This window comes from Nycticebus coucang, chromosome 7 (assembly GCF_027406575.1).
Source record: "Nycticebus coucang isolate mNycCou1 chromosome 7, mNycCou1.pri, whole genome shotgun sequence".
Classification (NCBI taxonomy): Eukaryota; Metazoa; Chordata; class Mammalia; order Primates; family Lorisidae; genus Nycticebus; species Nycticebus coucang.
The window spans coordinates 97,373,241-97,386,925 of NC_069786.1; the positions used below are offsets into that span (position 1 = coordinate 97,373,241).

At 40.8% G+C, this 13,685-nt stretch overlaps 1 protein-coding gene across 7 annotated transcripts in view; it reads left to right on the forward strand.

The window, feature by feature from the left end:
• SPATS2L (spermatogenesis associated serine rich 2 like) overlaps positions 1-13,685 on the forward strand; it is a 183,926-nt gene that overhangs the window by 15,698 nt on the left and 154,543 nt on the right. The gene's annotated exons all lie outside the window — the stretch shown is intronic.

The window sequence follows — 13,685 nt, forward strand, 5'->3', positions numbered from 1 at the left end:
CCCAAAAAAAAAAAAACCAAAGGATAACAACAACAAAATAAATAAACAAAAAAACAAATGAACAACAACAACAAAAACAACAACCAAAAACAAAGCAGTATATATATCTCGTGGAATATTGTCTGGTCAACAGGTGGTCTTCTGGGGTATGAGATGTTAATCACAATGCTGATACGACTGGAGGCCTCCACTGATTTCTCAAACCCTACAGGGTAGACACCCTAAATCTCTCTTCAGTCCTCTTAAAAGGCGTGGCTAAGCAGAAGCTTTCCCAGGAAAGTGCTTGTCGCTGGGATCACTGCTGAAGTGGCTATCCACTGACCCAGTGTGCCAAAACCGGTCTCACTCTGCCCCTGAGGGTTAAGGCTATAAGGTGGCTCAGTCCCCACCTTTTTAGACTGCTTAGTCACTAGGTTACCAGCTCCCACCCGATCCTTGCTTTGCAACCCTGAGGGCGGAGCTTGAGGGGTCAGTTCTCTCACAATGGCTCCCTGCGACCCACAGCCAAACACTATTAGCTCTGTCCGGCTCAGCAGCTCAGTCTGGGGCCCTAGACAATGCCCAAAGTTCTCCGCACTCCTGCTCAAGCTCTCCCCAAGGCAGTTCAAATGAGTGCCACAAAAACCGTGGAAAACTGGCAAGTGGTCACCTGTGTTCTATCAGTCTAATCCCCCCGGCAGCTGTAAGTACAGCAGCAGCGAGACTGCAAACCGGAAAGGCCTGACCTGTAAACTGTTTCGGTGTTTTTGGCCTATGAGCTTTTCAAATGATTGAGCCAACCCTATTGGTACAGAGAAGTGGTAGGTGCTGATTCTGCAATCCAAAGGTACTCAATGTTTTGAGTAAGATTCAGAATCAGGGAGACAGATTCTGAGGAGTCATACATCTGATGTGTATGGAGTAGAAAGTGCTATTACAGAACACCATCCCACCAGGCCTACCCAGTCTCCATCAGGAGTGGGAAGCAGGAATCTTATGGTATGGGCAGGAGGATTTGAGATAGACAGGAAGAGAGCAAGGGAAGGGAAGGTGGAGTGACGGTCCCTGGACACCTCCTACTTGTGAGGCACCAGGTCTCTGAGGTCCCCTTTCTTGCCACTGTGCCTTCCCATCAGGCTACATCCCTACTCTCCACCCTCCAGCTCTGGGATTCTGACCAAGTTAATGAATCAGTGAGTCTTGAGTCTCAATATTGTGCACATCATATAGTTGTTGTACATCAGGCAAAATGAAGTGCTCACAAAGTAAGTGCTCTACAGAAGTTAGCTATGCCTGAAGGCAGTGAGGGCAGCTGTCTCTAATCAAGTGGCCTCAAAGGGCATATGGGCTGCCAGAAAGGCCTGTAAGATAGTGTGTTATGCCCTCAGAGTATGCAGAACTTTGTGTGTTCACAGTGGAGAAGCCAACCTGTGATCAGAAACCAGAGCTGATCAGGTTGGAGCAGGAGGGAGAAACCCTCCTGGAGGAACGGCTGGGAAGAAGCAAGACTCCCAAGAGAACAGTGCAGTGGCGTGGATAGGCCCTGTGACTGCACGTCTTCCCTGGGGGTGGGCTGTGCCCTGTGTTTACTCTGTTCAACTCTTCTGAGAAGAACTTCCCTTCTTGGTTTCAGTCTGGGCAGCTGTTTTGTCTTTGCTTTGCATAGGAGGTATTTGTATAAGATTTTGTTTAGAGGAGAGGTTCCTATGCTAAAAATAAAAGTTTGAAAGTCATACATCTGGGGACAATGGCCTGAGAAGAGTGATGGCCACCCTGGTATTGTGGCTACTCCCTTGTGTGCATGACTTGTGACCAGTTTGGACCTTCTGCACGGGGAATACAGCTCCCTTTCATCTGACCCTACGTGACTCACCATTGGATTGACCATACAGTTTACCCAGTTAGCCCAAACCCAGCCTCACTCTTGGATAACCAAGTTTTCACTTTTACACAGGGCTCCTTTATTCCAAAGTCCCAACTTCGAGTTTTTGTGTAGGAATCCTGCATGTTTCTCCAAGACTTCTTGGGATAGTCCCATAGAAGAGCTATGGGACTCTTCAATACTGACACCTACCAGCAAGGGTCAGGAAACTTGTGGAATTGAATAACCGGCCTGAATATTGGCTATTCCCTGGTCCAGACCCCTGACACCAAACACGGCTTATTAATTGGCTGCCCCACTGATCTCTGGGTCCCACTGGTACCACCTGTGCAACTGGAAGGAGAAGGGGAAGGCAAGTATAGGGCTGATTTCCTTAAATTATGACATGTCTGTGTGTTTGTCTCTAGTGGGAAGGTTGGTCTTACGTGCGGCTGAGAAAAGTGGCTGCCTTTGTGGTAGGCTTTCAAAATCCATACTACTGCAAAGGGCACTTTCTCTTCCTTGCTCTCTAATATGTGAGAGCATACATCATGCAAACTCTCTTCTCTTTCCTAAATCCAGCCAGAATGGTTTAAAAGGAAAGGAAGACAAAGTTAGGCACCTGAAAGACCTGATTTTGACTCCCCATCAGTTGCTGTATATATGAATTTCATCTTCCTGTACCTCAGTTTTCTTATGTATGAGGTGAAATTAATGATACCACTGTTTGGTTATGATTTTGTTATGACTAAATAAGATAAAATATAAAGTGCCCAGCACTAGGGACTGAAATGCAAATGCTATGCAAGTGGTAAGCTAAATTTATTAGACCTGTACTTCTTAGGTTGAATTTGAATAAATTTGTAGACCCTTCCCTGAGACTGAAAAGGAAGAAGATATGAAATCTGGGTCAAGGGGCCCAGAATTTACCCAACCAGGGGTGAAAAAAGACCAGAAGGATGTTGCCTTCACATTTTGCTTAAGTCCAGTCCTGCCTAATGATTTGCATTTGTGAAAAACACTCATTTGAAATTATGGATACAGCATGAAGCCATGGAAAAAAGGCATGTTTACAGCCTCCCCCGGAAAAGCATAACAATAAACAAAGCAGGTTTTTGAATTTCTGAATAGTCAGGTGTACTACCATCCAAATAAACTTTTATTTCTATTCTTTGCTGATAAATGGCAAATAAAGAAAGCCAGTAAATACCCTGAAAAGGAAGATTCATATACAAATTAGACACCAGGGACAGATTTTTCACACTAATTGTGTTGGAGCCATTCTTTCCCTTAACTGTGGGTGTTTTGAAAGTTCTTTTGTTGTAGTGTTTGTGTTTACAAGAAGAGGGTAAAAGCTTTAGTATACTAAGGGAAGAATGATCTTGATTGGAGGCGATGCTATTCTGAGTGTGGGCTGACTTTCATGTATTATAATGACACCTAATACGTAGCTGAGGAAACCCATTCTTTTGAAGCGCTATAAACAGCAGTGAAGCAGTCTGATCTGACACACTGCACTTTGGATCCACAAGTGTTTATTGTAGCAATGTGGGCAGTCCTATCATTTTTAAAGGGGGAAATGGAAGCTATCGTGCTGGCTACTGCGACTGCAGATGTCCTGATCTGGCAGGTCTTTGCCTGTTCCCACTTATTTCCCCTGTGCAATCTGAATGGTGGACTCAGTGCTTCCAGTGACCTCCTCATCTCTTTAAGCAACTGGTCACCCCATTGTAATACCATAGCCTCCGTTTAGTGCCATATCAAAATCATGAACATCAAGGAGGAAATGTAAATTGACTGCCTCAAAAATTAAAAATAAAGGTGTTGGAAATGTAACTTAGTGCTGGTTTGTGGCACTGAATATACAGACTCACTTATTGTTCTGGTCGTCCCTGAGTAAGAATTGTCTCAGCTGCTGTGGATGAGATCAACTAAGGTTTCCATGGCAACAGTAATTTATAATTTCCAAACTTTTGTAGAATTTCTGGATTGCTTTTAAATTTACAGGTTTTTCTTGTTTATTAAGGTCAGGCTTATTTAGATATTGCTTACATAAATGTACTGGTAGGATCTTCATGAGAGTTACAAAGAAGAAATTGAAGTGTAGAATGTGGATGTTGGAAAGGGATGATGGATACTGTGGCCTAAGGTCCAAAGAAATGCCGGAGTCCCTTCCACATTATCCCCATTGCCATTTGAACCTATTCAGCAATGAGGAGTTTGTGATTTTCTGATGCCATGTAACCCTACTGACGGCATTCTGCTATCCTCCTAGATCTTAAGCCCCTTTATAATTGGACTTCGTCTGACTTGTGTTTGGGCCAGTGCTCATTATCAAACACAGGTGAGCAAAAATACAGAGGGTGCAAAAAAATGTATATCCATTTTAAGAAAGGAAAAATCTGTATTCAAATTATAATACTCAGGCTGGGCACAGTGGCTCACGCCTATAATCCTCATACCCTGGGAGGCCAAGGCAGGTGGATTGCCTGAGCTCAGGAGTTCGAGACCAACTGAGCAAGGGCAAGACCCCATCTCTAAAATTAGCCAGTCACTGTGGTCAGTGCCTATTGGCCCAGCTACTGAGAAGGCTGAAACAAGAGGATCTCTTGAGCCCAAGAGTTTGAGTTTACTATGAGCTATGATACCATGGCACTGTACCAAGGGCGACAAAGAGACTTTGTGGCAACAAAACATAAAATTAAATAATAATAAATAAAATAAATATAAATTTTTTAATAAATAAAATAATAATACTCAAGTCACATTTGACTTCTGCAATTATAGGACATACAAGATATAATATGCAAGATAACAAACGTTAGCGGTATATATTATTACAATTTTAATGCCGTTTTTTCCTTTCTTAACGTGTGTATACATTTTTTAGACACTCTCGGTATTTTTAGAGCTTCTTCCTCCTGGTGCAGTTTCCCTGTTGCTCTTCCATCCACCTTTTAGAATGCCACGGAATAAACCTGCCCCTTCTGTGTGTAGCTCTTCAGATAGAGCAACTGTATCTCCTCCTCAAAGTTGTCTCCTTTCTGGGTGACATGATCCTTGTCCTCCTAACTGCTCTTCCTTGTGCTGTTAACACTCCTCTGGGTGCCCACCACTCTGCCCAGGCCATCTTAGAAATGGGGCATCTTGCACGCAGTACCCTGCTGGGTACTCTGAGCAGTAGAAAACACAGGGCTGCTGTTAACCCCCGTCATCAGGGCACCCTTGTTTTATTAAGCTAGTCAAATATTTTGTTGGCCTTCCTTGTAAATCAGGAGCAGCACATTGTCAGTTCATATACCAAGTCAAATAAAACTTCTAGCTCTTTTCTTCTTCTTTTTTTTTTTTTTTTGTAGAGACAGAGTCTTACTTTATGGCCCTCAGTAGAGTGCCATGGCATCATACAGCTCACAGCAACCTCCAACTCCTGGGCTTAAGCGATTCTCTTGCCTCAGCCTCCCGAGTAGCTGGGACTACAGGCGCCCGCCACAACGCCCGGCTATTTTTTGGTTGCAGTTCGGCCGGGGCCGGGTTTGAACCCACCACCCTCGGTATATGGGGCCAGCGCCTTACCGACTAAGCCACAGGCGCTGTCCATAGCTCTTTTCTTCTTAACAATTGCTGCAAAGCCTTTGCAATCTCCCTTGCTCTCTACTTGAGCAAGTTGGTGTGTGCCTATTCAGAGGACTTTACGTTGATCCTTGTTAAATTTTCTCTTTGCCAAATGACTTTTCCTCTTTATCAAGACAGTTTTGAATTCTAATTTTCTAATTCCATTTATTAGTGATACTTTTCCACTTTTTTATCAATTGCATGTTTGAAAATGGTACTTTCTCTGTCATTGATAAAATGCTAAGACAGGCCAAAGGGAGAGCCCTGTGACTTTCCACAAGAGCCTTCTTGACACTAATGTGTGAATTTTGTTAGTTTTTTTTTTTTTTTTAACTACTTTGATAATCTTTCTCCTGTAGTCTGGGACAAACTTGGTCAGGTGCATTAGTAATACACTCATTTTTGGCCCACTTACTTCCATTCATTGAGCCCTTATTGTGAAGAACAAGATTCATTTGGAGTAACATTTAGATGGCGTTAATTTTTCTGTTGATGAAAAATTTACTAAATATCATATCTAAATAAACTTAGTTTTAATTTCTCTTAAAAGAAAAAAACAATTTTGTAGGATAAAATCATACCTCACCTATGATTTGAACTCGTGTGCACATGTTTGGTTCAATACATTGTTTGCTTCTCTTTATGGAATCATTGCTCTTAAAACAAATTTGTAGGGTGACAGGAAATTACTCCTTTCCGACACATGGTTATATTTCTGCCTCCTGGGACAGACACTTGTCAGGCTGAGGCATGTCCAAACAGTATGCTGGTGCCTATGTAAATGGCTCCATGACAGTATCACTACCGTGACCATGACAGAAAGCACTGACGGCATTATGTCACTAATGGATGTGTTTCTCTAAGCAGAAAATTCTGTATCATTTGAAAAGAGGGTTTTTTTCCCTCTCTCCCACAAATTCTTTGACTTTTGATATTAACGTCAAATATCTGTCAAATAACACATACGATGCTTTCTGCACTATATTTTGTTATATTCATGTACAAAATAGTTTTTTAAACATGTCTTTTGCCATGGGCTAGATAGAAAAAAATAAAAGAATAACAGCCCTGACAGATCCAAATCTTACTACCCTCTTTCCCCGAAAGTAAGACAGTGTCTTATTTTAAGGTGTGCTCCCAAAGATGCACTAGGTCTTATTTTCAGGGGGCGTCTTATCTTTCCTGTAAGTAGGTCTTATTTTTGGAGGATGTCTTATTTTGGGGAAAACAGGGTAAGTCAAGGAATAAGCTATTGCTACACAAATACGAGTATTTGTATAATAATTTATATTTTTCAAAGTGTGCGTGCATTTTCTTTTTTGAAAACAAAATTTCTTATTGTAATAACAGTGTGTATTCACTGTATTTCAAAAATACTGAAAATGGCTAAAGGGTAAATTAAAAGTCAGCTACAATGTCACTACTCAGAGATTATTGCTATTAGCGTTTGATATGTTTTCCTTCCAGGGGTATATTTTTGTGTGATTGTAAGTGCATGTGTATACATATATTTGTGTGTTGTAAACTAGGTTCATGGCAGACCTGGGAAGTTTCTGTTAAAGAATCAGTATGACCTACAAGTTAAAAGTGCTTTAGAATCAAATAGTTTGAGATTCAAGTCCTGGCTATACTACTTATGTAGTTACTGAAAGTTGTTTGAACTTCCCAAACCTCAATTTCTACTTCCATAAAATACAGATAATAGTAGAATATACCTAGTCAGTTTATTGTAAGAAGTAATAAGATAAAACACATAAAATAGATAGCATGGTTTTTGGCCCATAGCATACTTTGACTTTTGATATTAACGTCAAATATCTGTCAAATAACACATACGATGCTTTCTGCACTATATTTTGTTATATTATTATTATACAAATGTGAACCATTTGTAAATGTGAGCCATTATTATTATACAAATTTTCACTTCTACTTTTTTCACTTAAATTCTAGGGTAAAGCTTTTCTTGTTATTATTTGAAAAATATTTTGGAATGACTGCATACATTTCAATATCTGAATATACCTTGATGTTGGCGATTATCTATGCCTAAACCATAGGCATTCCTTGCTAATAAAGAGCACCGCAGCTAATATCCTTTTTGTTATTTTTCATGCATAGGTAACAGATTGAAGGTGAATTACTAGTGGAATTTTTGGAGAAGCAGAAAAAAAAACTAACAATTTGTTAGCGTCTACTGATGTGTCAGGTTATATGGGAGGTTCTTTACAGCAAAATTCTCACAGCTTTCACAGCCCCTATGAGGTAAATTGGTTACCCCCATTTTTCAGATGAGATAGCTCTGGGGGGGGGATGTAGTTTGCTCAAGGTCATAGAGATAGTGGAGGTAGAGATGATATTCCAAGCCAGTTGTCTGATTTCAAAGCTTAAGCTTTTTTCATTCTGGCATGTAGTTCATGCCTATCTTTTTGAGCCTGGCAGAATGAATAGTTACCATTGTGCTTTCTACAAAATGTCAGTGCCAGGTAAAAAAGAGGAGAGCACTTGGCTGGAACATTTGGCTTGGTACAGACCGCTTGCGTGTATATGTTCTTACGTATTTTGGAATCCTGCCTCCTTAAAATAAGGTGTTAACTAAAGGAAATGAAGCATTGATATTATTTGATCAAAAGAAGCCTCAGGGAAGAAAATCCTTATTTAGTTAAAAATATAAACCTGTTTGTTTAAGTCATATGGACTAGGGCAGAATTACTTATCTCCCAGGAATCAGAGTATTTCACATACATAAGTTTAGGAATTAGGCAATAACAACACCCTGGGTAAATTGATACTGTCTAAGGAATTTTGCATTTCATTACTTGTATATTAGGAGTTGAATGGAAAAAAATCTTTAGCCTCAGCTGTAAGATGATACATCAGCAAAGAGCTGTAATAATTGCTATAGGTGTAAGCGTAAGGGAAACATAAAGTACATCGGGATAAACCCCCAAAGAATTATTTGGTGCACTGACAGGTTGTCTTTAAAAAGTCAGCCATTTGGAACATTTTTCTTGGCAGCTCTGAAATCTGACTTACAGGGTGTAGTGTGGCAGCCAATTTTGTAGGGAAAATGCATAATTAATGTGAAGATCAAGGTACAGGTATTGCCAGTCAGTACAGAACACACGGTTTCTTAGAACAAAGGAACAATTGCAGTTGTCTTTTAATAGGGTAATCCTGGTGTGTCATTTTGTAGGTTTCAATGCTTAGGAAAGAATGGAAAAGAATAGTAGTAATATTTCATATCCAAAAGGTACTTTATTGCAGAGTTTATAACCCATTATTGTCTAGTAAAGAAAGCTGTCTTTGGTTTTTGAATTCTTGAATTTGTGTAGCCCTTGAGCTTGATCATTTTTGTCTTAGGATTGTTTTAATTTTCCTTCAGTCCTTCTAGATCTCGTAAGGAAGAAACAGTATCACTCATGTCCCAACATCCAAAATAGATTTGGATCTTGACGGAACATGACCACCAACTTAGCCAGTTGATAACTATTTCCCCCATGGTGGTGTTTCAAGTTGGAAGGGTCCAACAAGTTAAATTTGAGCTCTCTCTACAACTAGTGCGTAGTTAGAAACGTGAGCAGAGAATTAGATGTGAGATCTACAGATTGGATGTAAGACATGGCTTTATTGCATGGTAGCTGTCTAACTGTGGGTAAAGAGCTGTGCTATCCCTGCGTCTTAGCTCCCTCAGCTCTCAAATGGAAACAGTGGTGCTACTACATAGTCAAAGGTCATTTGGAAGATCCAGTGTATTGAGCAAGTCATTTGGCTAACTCAAAAACTCTTTCATGATTCATTTCTAAGTGATTAATTAATGACCACAGGTCATTCCATTGTAAGAGGAGCCAATTTATCATTTAAAAATATTTTCAAATGAAGAATGGGAATGTTTATAAAATATACCAGTCCTAGAGAAAATCTTACCAAACCATCAGATAACTCTTTGCTTATATTTTATCCAGTAATAATGGACAGGTCTTTTATCTGCCCCGGAACCCCTGGTGCCCAGTTTAGAATCCCTGGAAGCCTAGATGCTCACTCCTAGGACATATTCCTCTAATGGGAGAGGGGGATGCTTGGGCTTCAATCGGTGGTGCCTTTGAACACAATAAAGACCTTTATAGAAATAAGAGTTTAGATCTATTACGTCCTTTTAAGATAGAAACAAAACTAGTATATTTGATGCATAGTTTAGCTTTCAATTTTAAAAAAAGCTCAAAGAAAAAGACTTCAAGATAGAAAAAATATTCCAGGATTGCATTATAGAAAATTATAGGAAACTCTTTGGTCGTTAAAGAAACCATGCTGCTGGATGGGAGAAGGAAAGGGAATGAGAAGTTGGGAACTTTGAGGGTGTAGGGTTTGTGCAGGGGTGTCCAACCAGTGGCCTGAGGGCCTCGTGCTGATTTTGTGAGGACTGCTTTGCTTGTCTCTGGTGTATGATATTGAAAAGTATGCATGGACCCTTTTTTTGCTAATCATCTTTCATTAGTGTTTATATATGTAATATGTGGCCCAAGATAGCTCTTACTCTTCCAATGTGGGGCAGAGAAAAAAGAAGTTGGACACTCTTGGTAGGCTTTTCTGACATGTCTCTTGAGTTTTCTCCCAGTGTTACGTAGTTAAGGTTTCAAAAACTTCTAGGTCGGCCTGCAAGAGCCAGTCCCATCCTGGGGCTGCACTTAACTCCCTTTCCCTGGGCTGCAGCAGGCTAACCAACCTTCCTGGCTTTTACTGCCTCCCAAACAGTCCTAGAGATGGCCCTTTCTTCCATTCCTGTAGGAGGATGGGACTTGCTTACTGGCCACCTTGCTTGGGCTGTGCTCTTGAACCTTGAAGGCATTTCAGGCAACTAATGATCGGAACGTCTCTGTGGAGTTCCCCAGGGGTGGGAGGGTGTGATCTAAGTGCTGGACATTGTAGACAAGCCTCTGTGACCACTTAACATAGTAGAGAGCCAGCTGAGAGCCCCCTGGTCCCAAGATTCCCTGACCATGCTGGGGAGTAAGGACTAACCCTGTGTGCCATTCTTATTTTATATTCTGAATTTCCCTCCTTTGCTTTGTTACCAAAGCATTCACTAGCTGTTTCCTGAGTGTCTGCTCATACTAGGTACAGAGAGGACCAAAGAGGAATCAGATGTTGAAAAGAAAGAACATGCAAATCTTGGGTAAAAAGAAAGGTGTGTTTCCGGAGTTGACAGAAGGGAGAGCTTAAGTATGCAGTGATTTTTTTTTCCTGCTGTGCTTTCTACAATAAATTGTACTACATAGAAGTACTAATAATATTCATTGGTGTAGCAAATTCCATTATAATGAATATCCCCATTAACTGTGATGGGGGCATCAGCAGAACACAGTTCCAGTACAGCAGAAGACTTTGCACCAGCCCTTGGAGTGAGCTGAAATGGGATTTGACCTATATATCAAGCTTTTCATGGTTTTGATATTTTTCATTTCCACGTGTCAACAAATACCTGACTTGATATTAAAGCCAGTTAAATCAATATTTCTTGCTGTAGTCAAGGTACAGCAACACAGATCCAAGGGCAACATATCCCCAACAGCCCTATTTTGTTGAGTACATATATTTTATCATAAACCTAACTGATTGAACTACCTTCAGATGAATAGGATGAAAATATCAACATAGCTACCATTTAAAAAAGGGAAAAGCCAGAGAATCTATAATCTTGTCCCTTACCCCTCATGTAAGCAATCCCGTGATTTATTTTGCTTGCTTTAATCACGAGGACTGGCACCATGGAAGAGACCTTGATTGTGGTAGCTGTGGTTTCTTTCTCTATCTCCAAATAGATCTGCTTTAGTCCTGCTCCCAGCTCCTGCCCCAAACAGAGGATTTCTGAGCCAGTCCCAGTGAGTGAAGTAACAGGCACAGGTCAACCCAAGAATCTAATAAATGGAAAGGAGGATGGGGTGGAAGCCCATTTCTACTTACACTTTTGCTGGACCTTTCCCTGTTAGAAGATTTCTGGAAGTTATCTGTTAACAAACTCAGTATTTCTATAAACAAACAAACTGAAGGATCAGTTTATAAACACTGACAAATTTACTATTAGTTATCAGAAAAGCTTAATCTATTATCTCTGTGTTCTTTAACGACAGGAGCGACTCCCATTCATCAGCTCCCACTCTGCGCTAAGTTCTTAAAATATCTCTGATAGGCAAAATAGTGCTTCAATGGCCATGTTATTATTCCCATTTTACAGAGCCGCAGGGTAACTTTAAAAGGGTGCTGAGGTGGAAAGGATACAATCTGGGATTTGAACCCATTTGTCAGGCTCCAAAGCCTGTTCACTTCTTTGCGTATGAGGCTGTTTTCCATATCATTAGATAGGAGAAACAAAATCCAAATTGTGAAGACACATGCATAGAAAGTGTGGAAAGTTATAAAAAAAGAAAAAATCACCCATGATCTTTTACCCCAAGGATCACCACTATTAAAATTTCTATTTTTTTTCTTGCTAGGCTTAACAAAACTATTATTTATGTATCCAAATGAGGATTGCAGCCTCAAAGTTGTCATCTTTGAGGTTTATGCACATATTCTGGCAAAGTTACCATTGCATAAAACATTTTTAGAATCCCTTCCCGAGGCAATTTAGGAAGCATGTTTTCTGTAGACTCTCATGCATAGAGTACTTTGGTAGAAACATAACAAAGATAGAATATCCATTACTTCAAAACCTACCAAAATAACGCGTGACATGTGTGACCATTTCGTGCCTTCTAAACACAGATGCTGCAAATATTTAATCATTCTATAAAAGATATCACCATTGTCCTTTCTAAGAACCATAAATATCTTGTGCTGACTTCTATTGCAGTGGGGGATGCTGTTTCTTCCTATGTCAAAGATGGATGGATATTTTGGGGGATGTTTAAAAGTCTTTATTAAAAATTAAATCCATCAATGTTTAATATCTCATTTGACAACTCCTGTTATTTATTACTTTGTCAACCTAACAGTGTTTGCCTTTTGTGGTACATAAGGAAAATCAGGAAATTGTTTTTGTCAAAAGTTTGAAAAGCATATTTTGAAATCAATTCCTTTTTCATAGAAGTGTTACACTCACTAAATTATTCTTCTCCAAGGAGTTTTTGGAGAAGCAAACATACCTAAGGGTGATCTTTAAATAGATTCGGTAGCATCATGTGTGGAAGTAAATGTTCCCCAGAGAAGCTGGCACATACCTGCTCGCTCACACACACAGACACACGGGGAGAAGAAAAGCTTTCTATCAGTTTAAAGCAGTGGTTCTCAACCTCTGGGTCGCGACCCCTTTTTAACAATGAAAATACACTGCGGCATTAGGAAGGTTGAGAACCACTGGTTTAAAAAGTGGCACAGGTGTAAATGTCCAGGAGGCTGAGTATCTCTTCAGCTTTTTACATATAACGCTATTAACTTGTAGAAAACAAATCTAACTCGGGGCCCAAACAGCCTGTTAGTTGTTTGGTTTCTGCCTCATTTTTCACATTTTCATCCTCCCCATCAGCTTAGCATGACACTGCTCCCTCCCAGACTGTGGGCCCCTGCAACACGGGGCCCCGGGACTTTGGATTGGTGAGGACTGGGGCAGGCTGAGTGTGTCCAGTTGTCCTCAGGTCTGCATTCTTCCCTCGTCCCCTGATTGCCACGATTTCATGTGATGAGAATTTGCCCTGCTTTACAGAGCTAATTACCAAGTGTAGGCTGCACCCCCTGTTGAGATCCTGGGCAGCAATCACGGTGCCTGGCACATGTTCAGGCAAGGTTTGTTGGATGAATTAGTGGTTACAAGATATTCTCCCAAAAATAGACTTTGGGAGAAAAAGTTAGTCTGAAGGAAAGTCAGAGGTGTAGATTAGAAAATCTCAGGATTGCCAGGTCAGTCCTGTCATTTAAAGAAGAAACCCGAGGTCGGCTGACTTGGAGAAGGCCACCGAGAGGGCTGATGCCAGACCCAGCACAGCATCTCACTTCTGGGGGCCTGTCCCATCCATCCAGCATACCCCTCCCTGCTGGTCTCCAGTCTTGTCATGGAGGGTGATCTTCTGACTCTGTCGGTCAGTGACCAGAGCATTTGAATCCTCACACAGTGCTCAATAGAGCTTCCAAGACATAGGGATTCTTAAGAAACACTTGAAATGCTGGGTGAGTGAGTGAGTGGTTGGTTGACTTATGACCTTGGCACCCTTCTCTTTGCCTGGATGGTTAGTGGCCAGAT